General features: G+C 34.0%; 1 protein-coding gene and 1 pseudogene across 4 annotated transcripts in view; one reads left to right on the forward strand and one right to left on the reverse strand.

Annotated features, from left to right (window-relative positions):
• Window positions 1-19,385, forward strand: part of STK3 (serine/threonine kinase 3) — a 281,612-nt gene that overhangs the window by 50,649 nt on the left and 211,578 nt on the right. The window lies entirely within an intron of this gene.
• On the reverse strand, window positions 9,848-9,966 carry LOC112483757 (annotated as a pseudogene).

Raw genomic sequence — 19,385 nt, forward strand, 5'->3', positions numbered from 1 at the left:
TGGAATGAAAATTTTGTCTGAATTTCAGAGACATAGCTGTTATTGATCAGCTGGCTTTCAAAAATGTGACTAGTGAAACAGTTGCCCTTGCTCTCTTAAAACTCACTTTACTAGCTGTTGTTTTCATGGTCACAGAACAATCAATCTGTGATTGGGTTTTTTTTAGGATTTATATGCTCTTTTGTTTTTTGTTATATGTTTTGTTGCTTCTTTTAATTCTGTATACACTGTAAACTGCACTAGGCATTCTTAGTTATTGTTAGTGTTTATATTTACTTAAATATTATATTTATGCTTTTTATTGCTCTTTATTATTTTCTGCATTTCTCAATTGCTTGAAGAACAATGTCTGTTAGTGTTTCCTTATGTGTGGGAATGGTGGTCATAAGATCTTGTTTTTTGGTTTTTTGGTTTTTGTTTTTTTCTTAATATGAAAGTTGTTACTTCCCTTCATTTTTGAATGATATATTTGTTGGGTAAGGAACTCTAGATTGGCTGTTTCTTTTAGATTTTTGGTTTGTTTTATGAAGAATGACTTTTGGAAAACCACCTAAGTAACCTACTTTTTGTAGAATTATGCTTCTCTTTGAAAGAAATATCATTAGGGATTAAGTGTTCTTGATTTTTAATTATCAGTTGCTATCTGTTTTGACCAAATGTTTTCTTGAAAATTAATGGCTTAGGGAAAAACAAATCTGATTTAGTTATATATTTAAAAAAAAAAAACATTGCAGTTCAATCTTTTTTAGCCTAAAGTAAAATACTGTTTATATCTTACCTCTTATCTGAACAGTGTCATTATTTATCACTTTTATTATGCACTTTATATTCCAACCTCACAATAAGAACTGGCTCCTGGAACTAAAAATTGGATTCATATTTTAGTGTTTTTGTATATGATATTGCCTCATCCTCTTCTCTACTTTTGTGTGTCCCTCCCCACTCCTAGTCTTTGCTTTAATGAATTTGTATCCATGCTCAAATATCTCCTCTCTTTTAAACTTTTTCTGTTTTCCCAGATAGTTGCATATCTATTTGGTAATTGGTTGATTAATTAATTAGGTAAGTCTTTTGTGCATATTCACTCTTATGTAAAGAAAGAGCACAATAAATGTTAGCTGCTATTATTATTATAATTTTTTCTATTATTTGACATATTTTGACTACTAGGTAAATTGACATCTTTTCATATGTGTTTTAGTCTCTTTTATTTCCATTTTGTGCCTATCTTTTTGTCTTTTGTTGTTGGCCCTTTTATTGTCAGTTTGCAGGGCTGCATGACAGTTTGCTAATAGTTATATGAGCACTTGTATTTTAAAAGTCACAAAATCAATCATCTGGTTGTCAGAACAAATATTAAAGAAGGAGCTTCAAAATATCTCTTTCAGTGGTTTTATGTCCTGACCTATACTTTTTCTTTGGGAAACATCTAGGAAAAGACAAAGGCATAGAATTAAGTTTGGGAGTTCATTAGGCTTACTTCAGTGATTGGAACTGAGGCTGAGTAGCAAAAGGTGAATATTACGTCCGTTTAAAGTGCTGCTACTTAACAGAGGGCAGATCACAGAGTTGGCATTTGAGCTTCTAATGAATGGTAATTGTGGTCACTAACGGTGGTGGTGCTAGAGGTAGGATGAAGGTGAAACTCTCCTATGTTCCAGTGGCAGATAAAAGTTTCTGGGAGTCTCCTGGTTGCATTATGAGTGAAAAATCACTATTTAGTTAGTATTCATTGAGTCTTTCAGTTTGTAAGTATTGGGGGACCTATAAATAAATATATGTGAGTTAAATTCCTGATCAGACCCACAAACACAGCTCAAGTCCTGGTATCATATATGTTTAGTAACTGACTTTTTAAATATTATTTTAAACCATCTTTTTAAGTTTGGTGAAATCTCTGTGTAGATAATCCCACTGTGGTATCCTGTACTTGGAAATCACAATTAATCATTCAGCTTTTAGTGTTTAAGAGAAGAGTAGTTGCAGTTGCCTTCCCCTCCTTTAAGCGACACAGGGACAGTTATACATGTATGTGAATTTAATTTTTTGCTTAATTTTGTAAATGTATACCTTGATAACTTTAATCGTAGGCCAACTTTGGCTGTTGAAAGAGAAACCTGCCTTTAGTTGTTGTTAATGGAAGTTTAAGTAAGCATTATATATTTTTTGAGTATTTTTGAGTTTACAAAGAACAAAAAGTCCAGATTTGTGGAACTAAATAAATAAAATATTTAAGAGAATAATTTTTAAGGTTTCCTTGTGAGGAAATAGTTAAAAAAAAAACCCCAATATATTTTGAAATAAATGCCATTAACATCTCTAAACATTTATGCGTTTCAAGAATTATATAGAGCAAAGTAGAAATACACAACTCTGTGAAATGGAAGCTTTTAAAAGATTATATTTTTTGATTAGAGGCTTTCAAAATGATCTTTACATAATTGTAAAGTTATGCCTTTACATATGGAAGAAATAGAATCTATGTCTTAGACATTTATTGTGTACTTGGAACTGTTCTAAGAAAATGCCTAAGGTTATTCTCTCTCATTTTGGCCCATTTATTGATTTGACCACTTATTGTAATTCACCCTAGCACTATGGATTTTCATTTTGGCCCTTCCACAAACTGGTTTTGTGATCTAGGCAAGTCATTTAACTGACAAGGTCTTTAGTTCCTCATCTGTTAAATAATAAGTAACATTTGTTTAGTGCTTTACATTTTACTTGGCAATTTTATTTACATTTCGGATGAATGGAAAGGTTCAAAATACAGTTATTGATCTAGGCCCAGTGCTCTGCATTAGTGGTATAAATAACAAATGTTGCTGTTGTCGCACTGTTTACACACTATTGGAGGTGTAGTGTAATACAGCATAAAAAGTCAAATTCCATTCTGTTAAGTTCTTTAGGAGCTGAATAGGCAAAGTACTTAGCATGGGAGTTCAGAGAAAGCTTCATAGGAGAGAGAGCCCTTCAGATTCTTGGAAGAGGAGGCGTCATCTATTATTAGAATGCAGATTCTACAATGGCAGGATTTTGTCTTTTTTTTTTCTCACTGTTTTACCTCTGCTCCTCAGACAGTACCTAGCATGTTGGATGCTCAGTAAATACTTGTTACATGAATGAATGAATGAATGCATATATGAATGAATGAATGGATGATTGAGTCAGAGAAGAGATGGCAAAGGACATCTTGGAAGAGGAAACAATGATATGCTAAAATTATATTTCCATCTCTAAAAGTCCAATGTCATACTCCTAGGTCACCTGAAAGAGAATGTTCTAGCATCTGGTTTAAATGGATTTACTTTCCTCATGCTTAATCAATTGCTCGAAATCATTGCCGCATTTTAGTTTGTTGGATCTATGTTGGGATCATGATGTTATATAATTTTTTGTTTTTCCTGGAGTTTTTCTTATTTTTTGCATGTCGAGAGAAGCAGCACATCCCATCTTTATCATTTTGCTAATGTCTTCTAGCTTCTTAACTCGTTTTATCTGTTTCCTTGGAATTTATGTTTCTTCTTTGAGAAGACATTCGTTGGAACTTCCTGATTTCTTATTTAATGTAGACTCATTGCTTTTTAGGTCTGCTGTACAGCTACAGCTGCATCCTTGGAATTTCTTTTCACTGGACTCCTGGGTTAGTGCCACTATTTTCTTGTATATTTCATATTTCCTTGGTTTTCACTCTTGTTTTATATTCTTCCTAAACTATCTTCTTCATGATACAAGAATACGAGGTCAGCTATTTGAGTCCTGAAAATATCTGAAAATATCTTTATTTTGCTTTCATACTTGGTTGATAGCCTATGTAGAATTTTATATTGAAAATAAGTTTCTCTCAGAACTTTGAGAGTTTTCCTCCATTATCTTCTAGCATCCAGTGTTGCTTATGTTATAGCTAATGCCTGTCAGTCTTATTTGTTTGTTGGTTTCTCCCCCCGCCCCACCCCAAAACTTTTCTCTTCATCTTCTTGTTTCTGATATTGCCAAAGGAACAAGATATTTCACAAGGATGTGCTTAGGTGTGAGTCCTTTTCCGTCCCTCTTCTCACCTCCTGTCCTCTCACCTTATGGTTCTAATTTGGAGCCTGTCTAGAATTCACTTGGTAGTCACTTCTTTTGGCAGACCCCTTCTTTCACTGCTCTTGTCTGTGATTCCGTAGAAATGCTTTCAAATTTATTATACCCTCTGTGTTGATTCTTATATTAGTTTTTTTCATTAAAAAATTCTCTATCAGTTTAATAGGGTTTCAGAAGGAGGAGAGACAAATAACTAAACAAATCAAGTACAAATTCAGTCTGGTTTTTGAACCTGAATCGATAATTCCCCCCTTGTCTTATGTATACTATGTATAGTTTCATATTCTTAGGAGTATAAAGTAGTACAACTACTTTCAGGAGTAATTCGATAAGCTCTTATGAAGTTGAATATGTTTGCACCCTAGGATCCATCCAGCAGTTCTCCTCTTCTGTCTGTACCTTAGAGAAATTCTAGCACAATTGTACAGCGAGACATATACAAGAATGTTGTCACAACAGAAAATTAGAAGCACGTTTAAATGTTGATCAGGACTAAACCCTGGACTAGAGGATCGCTTTTGTTCTTTTAGGCTCCATAATCTTTTAGCTCTTGGTGAAGGCAAGCTCTGAGAGTAGCATTCTGGTTGAAACCTTTAAGAGTACTCAGTATCTCAGCTGTACAGATGAGACTGACATTAGAATACCAAATGAACTTTGTGTCTTAAAACTTACATACACATTCAGTTTGGTACTTAGGAGAAATTTTTAGTATCTACCTTTATCAGGATTAGATATATCTCTGAGATATCGGCCGGGGGTGGGCTGAGGGAACAAAATAATGGAGAGGAAATTCCAGACTAAAGAGAGCAACTGCTAACTTATGTATATGTATTTTCCTGAAGGCTAGTGGTGGACATGTTATTTCATAGTGGAAATAATTGGGGAAGTCAAGTTTTATTTAAGCATCACTTCTTTAGAAGTATGAGTGATGATGCATCAAGACCATTCTGCTTGGTAAATTCTCACTGACGGTGATTCTCAACTCCCGTGACGGACATTTGTAGATATTGTAAGAACAGTTACTTACATAGTATTGTTATGTGCCAGATACTGTTTTAAGTACATTACATATATTCACTTAATCTTCATATGAGGATTGAACAACCATATGAGATAAGAACTGGTATTGGCCCATTTTCCAGGTAAGAAACTGAATCATAGATTGGTAATGTAGATTAGAGGTAAAGAAAGGGTTAAAATTATAGTTAACTGCTAGAACTGAACTGTAGTAGTTAAGCACAGACTCTGGAGCCATACTGTCTGGATTTGAATCCTGGCTCTACTAGCTGTGTGAACTTGAGCAAGTTTCTTAACTTCTCAGTGACTCATTTTCTTCATCTGCTAAATGAGGTAAGAAGACTACCCTACATCATTGAGTTGTACTGAAGATTACATATATGAAAAGTGCTAGGAACAGCACCTAGCACATAAAAAGCCCTATGTGTATTTGTTGTTGATATTGTCATCGTCCTATCATCTTACTTATGTAGATAGGGGTGTCCTTGCATTGTGAACTTTTATCAGATGTGTTTGAGTAGAAGAATATAAAGGACTATGGAACCAAGGACAGAATCCTAGCATTCACTGTTGGCACTTTGAATTATCTTTGTTAATGAAAGAGGTATATACTCCAAAAGATAGGATTTACATTTTTAGGTACAGTGAGGACTTCTTTAATAGATTTAGGTAGTGGCTATTCAATATATACTAGGATATTTTACCTTAGTGCCCTTAGAATTAATGCCTTGTACATAATAGCCTCTTTAGTAAATGCTTGATTTGTTGTATTTTAAAAATATGTGTTCTGCCTTGATGTTAATTATGTACTACTTCAAACAGATTTTTTTCTTGATGAGGGCATACCAATTTTTTATTAATTTAAGATTTATTTGGAACTTCAAAGTTTGACATTATTTCATTGTTAATAACAGACATCTTTTTGATATGTGTGGATTTCTATTCCATAAAGTACTTTTTGGGGTTTAAATTTGCCTCTGTGTTGTTGGACTAATTCATGTTTGACTTTCTTAATCACTTTGTTGCATGTTCCCCCTTTGTGTAATAGATACTAGTTCATACAGGATTTACAACTCCATATATATTGAGTGCTTTTTTGTTGTCTTCTGATCTCTTTTTCAGGAATCTTTTCATGTGGGAAAGGATTTTAAAATGTCTGCCCACTGACCATTTTCACAGTAGAGTATCAGTTCTCTTTCTCTTCAGATCAAGGGATTATAAAGCAGCGTGTATATGTGTATATTTACATATGGTGTAAGTAGTGAAAGCTTTCATTTTGAATCACTAGTTGTGGGACTTCGTGATAGATTATTAATCTTTTTTTTTTTTTGGCCTGACATCTGCAGTCCAGATTTCATGAAAGACAACCTCTCTCTGCCCTTTTGTATATAATAATAGCTAAAATATTCTAGTTACGTTTTCCTAATGTATGTACTTTGTGTTGAGCAGATCTGTGTTTTTCGGGAAGAATCCCATAAATTTTTTATTGTTTAAAACCTTGGCTATTTTATAATCTCAAGCCTCCTTTTTTGGGTGGGATGAGATAGAGTGGTGAGGGGTTGCGGGGAGTTACTGAGTAGCTCTGCTCTTTTTCTGTGTTTTTTTTTTTTTTTTTCATGTTGAATATCTGAGAGCCCTATTAAATGTATGTATTCTTTTTCTCGAGAGAAGGAGTAAGAGTGGGAGAAATTTTGGTTGTAAAGAAGTTGGAATCTGAGGCTTGATGAATGTTCAGATAAAGTCTTACATATAAACTTAAGCATTACTTTTGAGATTTAGGTATTTTGGAGATTGCTACTTAACTCCTCAAGTTTCTCTAAAGCATTGATTTTAGCAAAGGGATTTGGTCACTGTTGTTTGTGGTTATATAATGTATGTCATAAAAACTAATGGAAACTGAAACATTTGAGGAGTTATATAAAATGAGAAATCTAAATGCAACATTAATACAATTTGGAGTATTAGCTGGGGGAGATAGTAGTAGGAAAATGAAGGCAAAAAGGAGGCTTAAAAAAAAGTCCGCATGCTTCTTGTAAAAGACTTCCCTTGCCCCCAATTTTTGTACCCTTTTTGTTTGGGGACAGAAAACAGAAATCATCTTCAGAGATCTCATGCTGTTAAATATCTGAAATAACCTCTAGCATTTCTAAAGTTGGTCAGTGGTTTATGCTTTAAACAAACCTCTTTTCTAGAAACTTTCCCACTTTTTGCTAACGACTTCAAATTTATATCAGTTTCAGCTCTTGGTTATAAGTTGCAGATAACCCAGCCTCAATGGGCTTAAGCCAAAAAGGGAATTTATTTGCTCACATACCAAAAATCTTTGCAGGGCTAGTTTCATGCATGGGTTGCTTCAAGGCAGAGTGAATTATTCTGCTACCTCTGTATTGATTCCACTCTCATACAGACTCTTGCTTCATAGTTCAAAGGTGACTGCCAGCAGCTGCCTGGGTTATACCTTTCTAGTTGAAATCCAGCAGTCTTATACCTCACTGTTTCTGAATGAGTCATGTGCCTTTCTCTGAGAAAATAGTAGTTGGCTTAGACATAGGTCATGTGTCTAACTTGGAGCTAGGATGGAGCTGACTACTAGACATACATGGTCTGAGGATGGGGAAGTAGTGATTTTCTAAAGGGAAATCAGAACATGTTAGCAGGAGAAGGGTAAATGGTTGTTAGGATGGCAAATAATAACAGGTATTTCTATGTATTTACTAACCCTAAAATCAAAGCAAAACAAAATATATCAGGAGTAAATCACATTTTAAAAAAAATCTCTAAAATAATGCCCAAATGAATGTAAAACGTTAGAAGAGGTATCTGGTGACATTGGAAGTCAAAACTGTTGAGTCCCATTCCTTTCTATTTTCTGTTGCAGGAAAGGCAATAAGGTTGTTGTTTCTCAAGGAACCTGTTTCTACTATATAAGCAGTAAATGTTTGCTATAAGAATTCTCTTGGAAAATCTACTCAACAGGGTTAAAGGCCCATGGTTCCCTTTAGACCAGGGACACCTGATCCTGGTATTAGTTCTAGTGTCTGTGGCCCCTTCTCTTACAGGAATTTTCTTACTCTGAGAGGTACTACTACTATTCATTGCTGTACTAGAATCTTAGGAGAACGAGTCTTTTTGTGTGGAAATGAATTCTTGTTGCTTATTTGGCATATCCCATAGAGTGAGATTGAGTTCTAAGTATATTTCACACATGCCTCTTAAAGTTCCAAGCCACAGCATTAACATGACCATGCACCATAAGATTAAACCCTTAGAATTTTTCATAGCAATCATGTGACATGTCTTAGTCTCTGATTAAATACATCATACTCCTCATGCTCCATTTCATCTTTTCTAAGTCTTTTGATTGGATTATAAAGACGTTTCTTTATGATTTTTCCACATTACAACATAGTCTCTCTGATAGACTTTCTCTTCTACCTGAATTAAGTAAATTAAGCTTACGAAGGTATTTCCTTGGCTTCCCTTATTGGTAAGCTGCCCAGTCTTCACCTTAGTTGCTATTCTTGGCATTTCTCCCAGTTCTGTTTCCCTTCCGTCAGTCCAGCCCACCTTCATGCACTTTATTTTTGATTGTACATCCTTCTCCTGGCAGACTGCCTGTCACTGCCAGATCTGCAGTGAGCCCTTGCCTCCTTGTCATAAGCTTGACCCTTAGCGCACCCTGACAATGGTTATTTGGAGTGATTTGGTTTAGTGGAAAGACTCCTGGATATCAACCAGAAGATGGAGTGTCAGTTCTGGGTTGTTACTTACTAGCTCTGTGACCCTGGGTACATTGTATAACTCCTCCAAACTTCAGATGCCTAATCCTGAAATGGACCTAATATCTTATTACTTGCCTTACCGACCTCAGCGTTTTCTTGTAAGGAACAAAGATGATGAGTGTCAGAGCATTTTGTAACCTGTAAAGTTCTACACAAACATAAATTGTTATTTTATTACTGTTAGCGCAAAACTTTAAAAACTGGTATTTAGTTTTTAATTACTAGTGATTTAAGAATTTTCTGATATTTGTTGAAATAGTGGATATTTTCTAGTATTAGAGAAACATATTAAAAGATCATTGTGTTATCCAGTAAAGTCTTGTTTAATCTTAGAAAATCAAGAAATGTGTATAAGTTAATTTTCTAGAAAGTGGAAATTTAGCTCCTTAGGTGTGGAAAATCTCTGATTTTAACAATTTTAGATGGAAGTCTTTTAAAATTGTTTCACACAATTATCTATACATTTGATTAGAATATATAAGCCCCTCCCCCTTTAATTATATAAATTAAAGACAAAATTAAAAGTAATATGAGCACATTGTAAAAATAAGTGTCTCTTCACTTATTCCTAAATTTTACTTCCTTGGGGTAATGTCAGTTGACAGTTTCTTATGGGTCCTTTCAGCACATATGTATGCATGTGTTGTTTTACACAAGGGAGTAAAGGGGTGTATGTGGTGGTCTTTACCTTGCCTTTTTTTAAAAAAAATTCTGATATACCTTAGATATCTTCCCATAACAGTACATATAGGTCTGTGTGTATGTAACAGAATGTATTTTTTTCAGTACTTTGGATAAAATGAGCTCTAACTTTTCAGTTTTTTTGTAGTCAAAGTTGCAGAAAACTTTTGTACATATGTAGTAGCATACTTGTGTTGTTATGGCCATTGGATGTATTCTAAGAAATGGAATTACTGGGTTAGAGGGCATATTCATCTTTAATAACTTTTTTTTTTTTTAAACGTCTACAGCACCTGGTATTCCTAGGTGGTCTCCCATCCAAGTACTAACCAAGCACGACCCTGCTTAGCTTCCAAGATCAGACAAGATTGGGCATGTTCAGGGTGGCATGGCCATAGACAGTAACTTTTTTTTTTTGATTGACAGGGCGCTTCCTAAGCCATATGTGATTTTTTTAGTGCTGGGGCAGTTTCTGTTCAAATTATGAAATAAGTATAGATTTTGCTTTCACTGCTTTTATATTTCACTGCATGGCTTGAGATGTTCATTATTAATCCCACCACAGAAATCTCCATTGGTATTTTAGGCATAGTTACATACCTGTTAATTACTCCTATAGCTAGGGGCTGCTACTACTACTACTATAAATGATTTTATTATTACATTCTCCACACTAGCCTTCCTACTTCTAGTCTCTGGCTAAGGGTCCGTTGTCAGGGTTTTCCCTCTAAAAGTTCAGATATGATCATGTTATCTTTCTACTTAAAAATTAGTAGGTATATGAAGCAGAGTTTAGTACTAATCTACCTTTGTTATTTTGCACTGTTTCCCTATACACATTATATTCAAACACAAAGAATCATTCATTGTTACTGGACTTTATATATTTTTATACCCATTGCCTTTACACATTCCTAGTATTTACTTCCCTCTTTGGTCACGTGACGAACTTTGTTCATTCTTTAAGAGTCAGCTTAAAAGTCACTTCCTCTGTGAAGGCTTCCTAGGGTGGAGAGAATTGTGTGGTGAGATCATTAAGGTTGGCAGGAACTGTATCATTCAAGGCCTTGAGTGTTAAGTTAGATGGTTTGGATTTTAAGAGTACTGATTCTGATGTACAATCAGCTTTAGGAAGTGCTGTCCGGGAGTGCTGCTATAACTAATTCTGTTGTTGCAGGTATCACTGTGTATTCTAAGTTTTGTTTCTGTGCCCTTCCCTTCTCGCTAAATTCCGAGCACCATGAAGGCAAGGGCAGTATAACAGGCTTCGGTAAATTCTTGTTAGTGCCTACATTCTATGGTTGTGTTTGGGTATTAAACGGAATGATACTTGTAATGTGGCTGGTATTGAGTAAAAACTCAATAAATGTAAGCTGTTGTTAATGTTATAATTATCATCACTTATAGGTAAATTCTGACTTGGAGAATATAGGATGATTGAAAGGGGCGAGTCTTTTAAGGCTTTAAAAGACTGGGTGAGGATTACATCAGTGAATTCAGATGATTTTCAAGACTGAAAAGTCACTGTGAAAGTTGAAACTTAAAATTTTATAATGAAATATAGTTATCTGTCATGTCTCACAATTTTAGTTTCCTTAATATGTAATAGGTTCTAATATAGAATTAATATATTTATGTGAAGAAATAATCCTGTCAGAAGCTTAGCTAAGATTCATTTTTAGAAAGTAAAAAATTTTAATTTTGTATGAATTTATAAAACCTCACTTAATTTGTTTTTACTGACATGAAATCATTAGGGCAGTATATGTATTTTGAAACAGCTTGTGCATGTGCCCTTGAGACAAGTTGGTGGGTGCATTTTTATCAAAACCATATACACAGTGATATATTAAATGTATCATATTATTATACTAATCGCATGACTCTAGAAACAAAAGTAACCAGAGGACTAAAGCCTATCAAAACCATCTTTTTGTTTTTGTACAATGAAATTCTTTTAAAATTTTCTAGTGAATTCATACCAGTATTGAAACCAGATGTAGACTTCCGTCTTTTAATGTATTAGCTCAGCTATAAAAGTCTCATTTTCATCCCTGATTACTGAGTGTTTCATTCATGGTTTGTTCTCTCTCTCTCACCCTCTTTTTTTTTTTTTTTAAATAGATTATAAAATGTGATACAAATGATTTTAAAATGACATTGCTCTATTTGTATAGTGACAGAAATAAAACGAAACTTGTAATGTATTGAAGATAACCTAATAAAATCCGCACAAATGAAGTACTCTGTCGATAAAACTTTTTATTGGAAAGGATTCCTGACAAATACCATTAAAAAAGTGTTAGCTGTGGTTTGAGAATGGATCTAAGAGTTTTCTGTCTTAGAACTGAAATCTTACATTACTTCCTTCTGGAGACCCCCCTCTCTTTTTTCCCCCCACCCCCAAATGTTTTCAGTATAAACGACCATTTTGAATTGTTTGGATGTGGGTCTCTATCTGAAGTGATATTAATTTTTATATAGCACTGGATATAAGTAGTTTTCTCTGTTGCCAAGTAGAAATCAAGCCACTTTTGGTAACTGGCTGTGTTTATATGTAAATGAATTTTTTAAAACATTTAAAGGCTTTTTGAAACCAAAACCCTATTTAGGAAATGACTGTCAACTAACTAAAGAAACAAACTTCCCTCCCTCTTGCCTACCCTCTCCTTTCTTTCCTTCATTTAAAACACAAAAGTCAATGTGTGTCTAAAGGATATGAAATAAACATCCAGATCAAGGCCTACTATATAGTGTCCAATACAAGTTCCTATGTCCTTTCTTTCTCATTCTTCTCCACTAGTGATGCAAAATATTTGTAGAGTGGCTTCAGTGTTGATATAGATATTGCTCTTGTCTAAAGTTCATTTGATACCACTGATATTTCAAAGAGACCCGGTAAACATTTACTCCTCCAAATTTGCTAAAATTAAAAAATTCAGGTAAATTTTTTAAGTGATAGGTACTTAAAAGGCCTATCACTTTTAACCATTTTTCTTATTTTAAGGAAAATGGCCTTACTTGATTTTTGAGTGCCATTTCACAGCTATTATATTTGTATTCTTCCATTAGTTATTTGGATTATTCTATCTTTCCTTTTTTCTGTAGGTGAACTACTACTTTTCTTATTCAGAGACTAATTTTAATGCCACTTCCTGTTTCTTCCCCTAATTAATTGCTCTCAGCTGTGGTTCCATTTCACTTTGAAAGTGCTTTAGTTTACTAGAGACATTTTAAAAAATTCAATGTAGAACAGGTGCTCAATAAATGTTTTCTCAGTGAATGAGTGTTATCTAGGGCATTTTGGAAAATATTTCTGCATTCTCAGATCAGTTTTACACATGGCTTATACTCTTCCTCTCTGCCACATATGTGCTGTTATGTAGCATTATGATCCATATGGGATAATTTTATAACTGATACTTCATTGTTTTAATTTACTTTTCTTTGATAATTAGTGCAGTTTAATATTTTTGATGTATGTTACCCAGCTCTGTTTTTAGTTTTGTGAATTGTGACTTCATTTCTTTGCCTGTTTTTTTATTGGGGTTTTATTATTTTTCTGAGGATTTATGTGAGCTCTTTATAGTCTAAATCTATACACTAATTTGCTGTGGGTATTTTTCTGAGTTTTCTAAGCTTATAGTTTTTGTCTAGAAAAAGCTAATAAATTCTCATAATTCTTTGTTTGCATTTTTGAAAATTTCATTAGTTTCAAGTATTGATTAGATATTTATGTAGTTTATGAAACGATCCCCCTGATTACTTCATCTTGTTGAGTTGTCTAAGTTCTTTATATATTTTGGATCTTAACCCCTTATCAGATGTATCATTAGCGAATATCTTCTCCCAGTCAATTGTCTTTTTTTTTTTTTGTCAATGGTGTCCTTTGCTATGCAAAAACCTTTTTAGTTTGATGTAGTCCCATTTGTTTATTTTTCCTTTTGTTTCCCTTGCCTGAAGAGATATATCCAAAAAGAAATTACTATAGCAATATCAGAGACATTACTACCTATGTTTTCTTCTAAAAGTTTTATGGTTTTGGGTCTTATATTTAAGTCTTTAATCCGTTTCAATTCTATTCTTGTATATGGTGTAGGAAGGTGGTCCAGTTTCATTTTTTGCATATATCTGTCCAATTTTCCCAGTACCATTTATTGAAGAGACTGTCTTTACCCCATTGTAAATTCTTGCCTCCTTTGTCATATATTAAATGAGTGTATAGACGTGGGTTTATTTCTGGGTTCTCTATTCTGTTCCATTGATCAGTGTTTCTGTTTTTATGACAGTACCATGCTGTTTTGATTACTGTAGCCTTGTTGTATAATTTAATAACAGTGTGATACCTCTAACTTTGTTCTTTCTCAAGATTGCTGTGGCTATTTGAGGTCTTTTATGGCTCCATATAAATTTTAGGATTATTTGTTCTAGTTCTCTAAAAATGCCATTGATATTTTGATAGGGTGTGCACTGGATCTATAGATTGCTTTGGATAGTATGGCCATTTTAATGATGTTGATTCTTCCTACCCATGGGCACTGTATATGCTTCCATTTATTTGTGTCTTCTTTAATTTCTTTTTCTAATGACTTATAATTTTCTGAGAACAGGTCTTTTACCTCCTTGGTTAATTTGATTCTTCGTATTTTATTGTTTTTAATGCAATTGTAAATGGGATTGTTTTCTTAGTTTCTCTTTATGAAAGTTAATTGGTGTATAAGAATGCAACTGACTTCTGAATATTTTGTATCCTGCTACTTTACTGAATTAATTATCAGTTCTAACAGTTTTTTTGGTGGAATCTTTAGAGTTCTTTATATATAATATCATGTCATCTGAAAATAATATGATTTTTACCTCTTCTTTTCCAATTTGGATACCTTTTTCTTCTCTTTCTTGTCTGATTGCTGTGGCTAGGACTTCCAATATAATGTTAAACAGAATTGGTGAGAGGGGCATCCTTGTCTTGTTGCTGATCTTATGGAAAACACTTTTAGCCTTTCTCCACTGAGTTTGAGATTAGCTATAGGTTTGTCATATATGGCCTTTATAATGTCGAGGTATGTTCCTTCTCTTTCCACTTTGCTGAGAGTTTTTATCATAAATGGATGCTGGATTTTGTTGAATGCCTTTTCTGCATCTATTGATATGATCATATGATTTTTATCTTTCAGTTTGTTAACATAGTATTAGTTGATTTGCAGATATTGTACCAACCTTGCATCCCCAGAATAAATCCAGCTTGATCACGGTATATATTTTTAATGTATTGCTGAATTTGGTTTGCTAATATTTTGTCAAGGAGTTTTACATTAATGTTCATAAGAGATATCGGCCTGTAGTTTTCGTTTTTTATAATGTCTTTCTCTGGTTTTGGAATCAAGGTAATGGTGGCCTCATAAAAGGAATTAGGGAGCATTCCCTCTTCTTGAATTTTTTGGAATAGTTTGAGGATAAGTGTTAATTCTTCTTTGGATATTTGGTAAAATTTGCCTGAGAAACCATCTGGTCCAGGACTTATGTTTTTTGGGACTTTTTTGATTACTGATTCTATTTTGTTGGTTTCTTCTTGACTTAGTCTTGGGAGTTTGTATGTTTCTAGGAATGAATCCATATCTTCCAGATTGTCCAACCTGTTGGCTCATGATTGCTGCTAGTATTTTCTTATGATCCTTTGTATTTCTGTGGGTTCTGTAGTTATTTCTTCTCTTTTATGTCTGATCCTATTCACTTCAGTCTTCTCTCTTTTTTCCATGATGAGTCTGGTTAAGGGTTTATCAGTTTTGTTTATCCTTTCAAAGAACTAGCTCTTGGTTTCACTAATTCTTTGTATTGTTTTTCTAGATACTATTCCATTTATTTCTGCTTTGACCTTTAGTATTTCCTGCCTTCTACTCATATTAGGCTTTGTTTACTGTTCTTTTTCTAGTTCTTTTAATTTTAAGGTTAGATTGTTTATTTGAGCTTTTTCTTGTTTCTTGAGGTAGGACTGTATTGTTATGAACTTCCTTCTTAGGGCTTTTTCCCATAGATTTTGAGTTGTTGTGTTTTCATTTTCCTTCTGATTTCTTCCTTGATATCATTGTTAACCCATTCATTGTTTGGTAGCATATTATTTAGCCTCCATGTGTTTGTGTATTTTCCAGTTTTTTTCTTGTAGTCGATTTCTAGTTTTATACCATTGTAATTGGAGAAGACGGCTGGTATGATTTCAGTCTTCTTAAATTTATTGATACTTTCTTTGTGGCCTAACATGTGGTCTATCATGGAAAATGTTTCATGTGCACTTGAGAAGAATGTATAATTTGCTGCTTTGGATTGAAATGCTCTGAGAATATCTATTAAATCCATCTGGTCTCTAGTGTGTCTTTTAGTCCTATCGTTTCTTTGTTGATTTCTGTCTGGAAGATCTGTCCAATGGTGTCAGTGGGGTGTTAAAAGTACTCTACTATGAGTTAATTACTGTTGATCTCTCCTTTCATATCAGTCAATAACTGCCTTATGTATGTAGGTACTCCTGTGTGGGGTGTGTATGTTTACTAGAGTTATGTCCTCTTAATGTATTGATCCCTTTATAATTATGTAATGAATGCCCTTCTTTGTCTCTTCTTATAGCCTTTGTTTTAAAGTCTGTTTTGTCTGATATAAGTATTGCTACCCTGGCTTCTTTTTCATTCCTACTTGCATGAGATATCTTTTTTCATCCTTTTATTTTCAGTCTGTGAGTGTCATTTGATCTGAAGTGAGTCTCTTGTAGACAGCATATATATGCATGGGTCTTGTTTTCTTATCCATTTGGCTCCTCTGTGTTTCTTGATTGGAGCATTTAATCCACTTACATTTAAAGTGATTATTGATAGATATGTAGTTATTGTCATTTTATTACTTGTATTTATTTGTTCTCCCCACCCTAGTTTTTGTTTGTTTGTTTGTTTGTTTGTTTGTTTTTTTACAGAAGTCCCTGTAACATTTCTTGTAATACTGATTTTTTGGTGATGAATTCGTTAAGCTTTTCCTGTCTGAAAAGCTCTTTATCTCACCTTCCGTTTTAAATGAAACCCTTGCTGGGTAGAGTATTTGTAGTTGTAGATTCTTGTTTTTCTTAACTTTGAATATTTCTTGCCAGTCCCTTCTGATCTGCAAAGTTTGAAGTCCCTGTAACATTTCTTGTAATACTGATTTTTTGGTGATGAATTCGTTAAGCTTTTCCTGTCTGAAAAGCTCTTTATCTCACCTTCCATTTTAAATGAAAGCCTTGCTGGGTAGAGTATTTGTAGTTGAAGATTCTTGTTTTTCTTAACTTTGAATATTTCTTGATAGTCCCTTCTGCCTACGAAGTTTCTGTTGAAAATCAGCAGACATTGCCCTTGTAAGTAATTAGCTGCCTTTCTCTTGCTGCTTTTAAGATTCTCTCTTTGACTTTGATCTTTGGCATTTTAATTATGATGTGTCTTGGTATAGATCTATTTGAATTCCTCTTGTTTGGGGCTCTTTGTGCTTCCTGGACTTGTATGTCTAATTCCTTTGCCAAGTTAGGGAAGTTTTCTGTTATTATTTCTTCAAATAGATTCTCAGCCTTTTGCTTTCGCTCTTTTCCATCTGGTACTCCTATGATGTGGATATTGTTACACTTCATGTTGTCCCAGAGGTCCCTTAATCTATCTTTCATTTTTATAAATTCTTTTTTCTTTTTGCTGGTCTGATTGAGTGTTTTCTCCTACCTTGTCTTTCAGTTCGCTGATCAGTCTTTTGCTTCATCCAGTCTACTGTTGAATCCTTCTTGTGTATTCTTCAGTTCAGTTATTTTATTCTTCATTTCTGTCTGGTTCTTTTTTATGGTTTCTATGTCCTTTTTTTTTTATGCTTACTGTCTCTCTGTTGAGGTTCTCATTGAGCTCATCATCCTCTCCATAAGTTCATTGGGTATCCTTATAACCAGTATTTTGAACTCTGTCTCAAATGGAGTTTGCTTGTCTCCATTTCATTTAGTTTTCTCCTGTTATTTCATTTGTTGCATGTTTCTTTGTTTTCTCATTTTATTTGCCTGTCTTATGTTCGTTTCTGTAGGAAGATTTGTTTCATTTCTCAGCCTTGGTCAGATGGCTTTATGTAAAAGGTATCCTGTGTGGCCTAGTGGCACACTCACCCTAATCTCCCATACCAGGAGCTCTGGATGTGATCTTTGTGTGGGTTGTATGTGAACTTCTATTGTAGCTAAGTCTTTATTGGTGTCAGTGGATGGGATTAATGTTCAGACTTACTAACTGTTGGAATTGGCTGTGTCCACAGGGTATGAGTAGCTATGTGGGGCTGGCCCCACTGAATGGGATTTGCCCCAGCAGGCTTGTGTACTTGAGACCATTGTTTGTTTGTTTGTTTTTTTGATCAGAAACTATTCGTTCTACCTACTGATTCAGTACTTTGATTTTCTTCTATTTTTATTTAAATATTTTTAAAATGTTTAACTCATTGATCTATACGTTTACTTTAGTGGGACTAAGCATTTGTTTTCAATATAATACTCCTAAAGCTATCTATTATGTTCTCGGTTAAGGTTACTTTTTGGACCAGATAAGTCTGCTTACTTGCAGAGTTTATTAACAGGTATTCTTGTTTTGTTTGGCTGGCACATAATTTAAAATGATATAAATTTGAATGCTGAGGTGAAGTAGGCACTCTGTCTGATATTCAGTTTTACTGCTTATTTATGGCTGATATCCATTCTTAGTGTTGTTAACCAGTGATAGCTGTTCTCATTGATTGATATTATGGCTGTCGGCTGTTCTCATTAAACTGATTGTCAAATATTTTGAATATCACCCTTGGAACAAGCCTTGCAACTCCTTGTTTTCTTAGATTGAAACCAGTTCATTCATTTAAATTCATGACATCTGGCAGAGGCAGAAGACGTGGGGTTTGACACTTAACAGTTGTATGACATTTGACAGATCACTGAATTTCTTTAAATTTGTTTCCTCATCTATAAAAAGGGATGATAATATGTTTCTGTTTACTTAATTGAGTTGTGAGAGTCACATAAAATACCCTTTATAATTGTAAAGTAATACAAAATTTAAGACAACATTATATATCTATGTTGTAGAAAATATTTCTTTACTTGTTTATTGTTGTTTAAATGATTTTATTGAGGGATAGAAACCTTCCATTTCATAATTGACGTTAAAAGGCTTAAAATGCAGATACCATGTTTGAAGCTTATATTCAAATGAGTTGTTAAAATAATACGGTAACAAATAATTTTAAATTAAAACATGTCCATTTATTAGTATGAATGATTGGATATTGCATCATTTTTTGATTAGGGCAGGATATGAAGTTACCCCCTGAAGTAAGGGGAGGGGTTTGTTACAAAGAGAGAAGAGCATAAAGAAAGAGGGACTTTATAAATTTTACACATTTGCCTCAGATATACCCTCTCTACCTTTAATAATTCAGGGCCAAATGCAGACTCTGCCCTTAAGTATTCTCGTAAGCTTTGTAAGGACTGGGACTGTCAGTTTCCTCACCACGGTATATCCAGCACCTTCAACAGACTCTGTATGAGAGAGCCAGTGAGGGAGGTATTTGAAGAAAGAATAAAAATCGATGTCCACATTAATGTGAATTTATTTAGTTGTTTAGTAAAGACTATGGAGATCTTTTGTTAATATACAATAGAATCAGAGTGCATGAACCTTTGAAATCATCTAGCAAAGCCAGAGAGTTCATGAATCAGTATACTGTCTTTGGTGAATCTTCCTTTAGTCTCACCGTGGATTTGTCCAGTGGCATATGCTTTACAGCATTGAAATCAGACAC

This window comes from Pteropus alecto, unplaced genomic scaffold (assembly GCF_000325575.1).
Source record: "Pteropus alecto unplaced genomic scaffold, ASM32557v1 scaffold164, whole genome shotgun sequence".
In the NCBI taxonomy this organism is placed as follows: domain Eukaryota; kingdom Metazoa; phylum Chordata; class Mammalia; order Chiroptera; family Pteropodidae; genus Pteropus; species Pteropus alecto.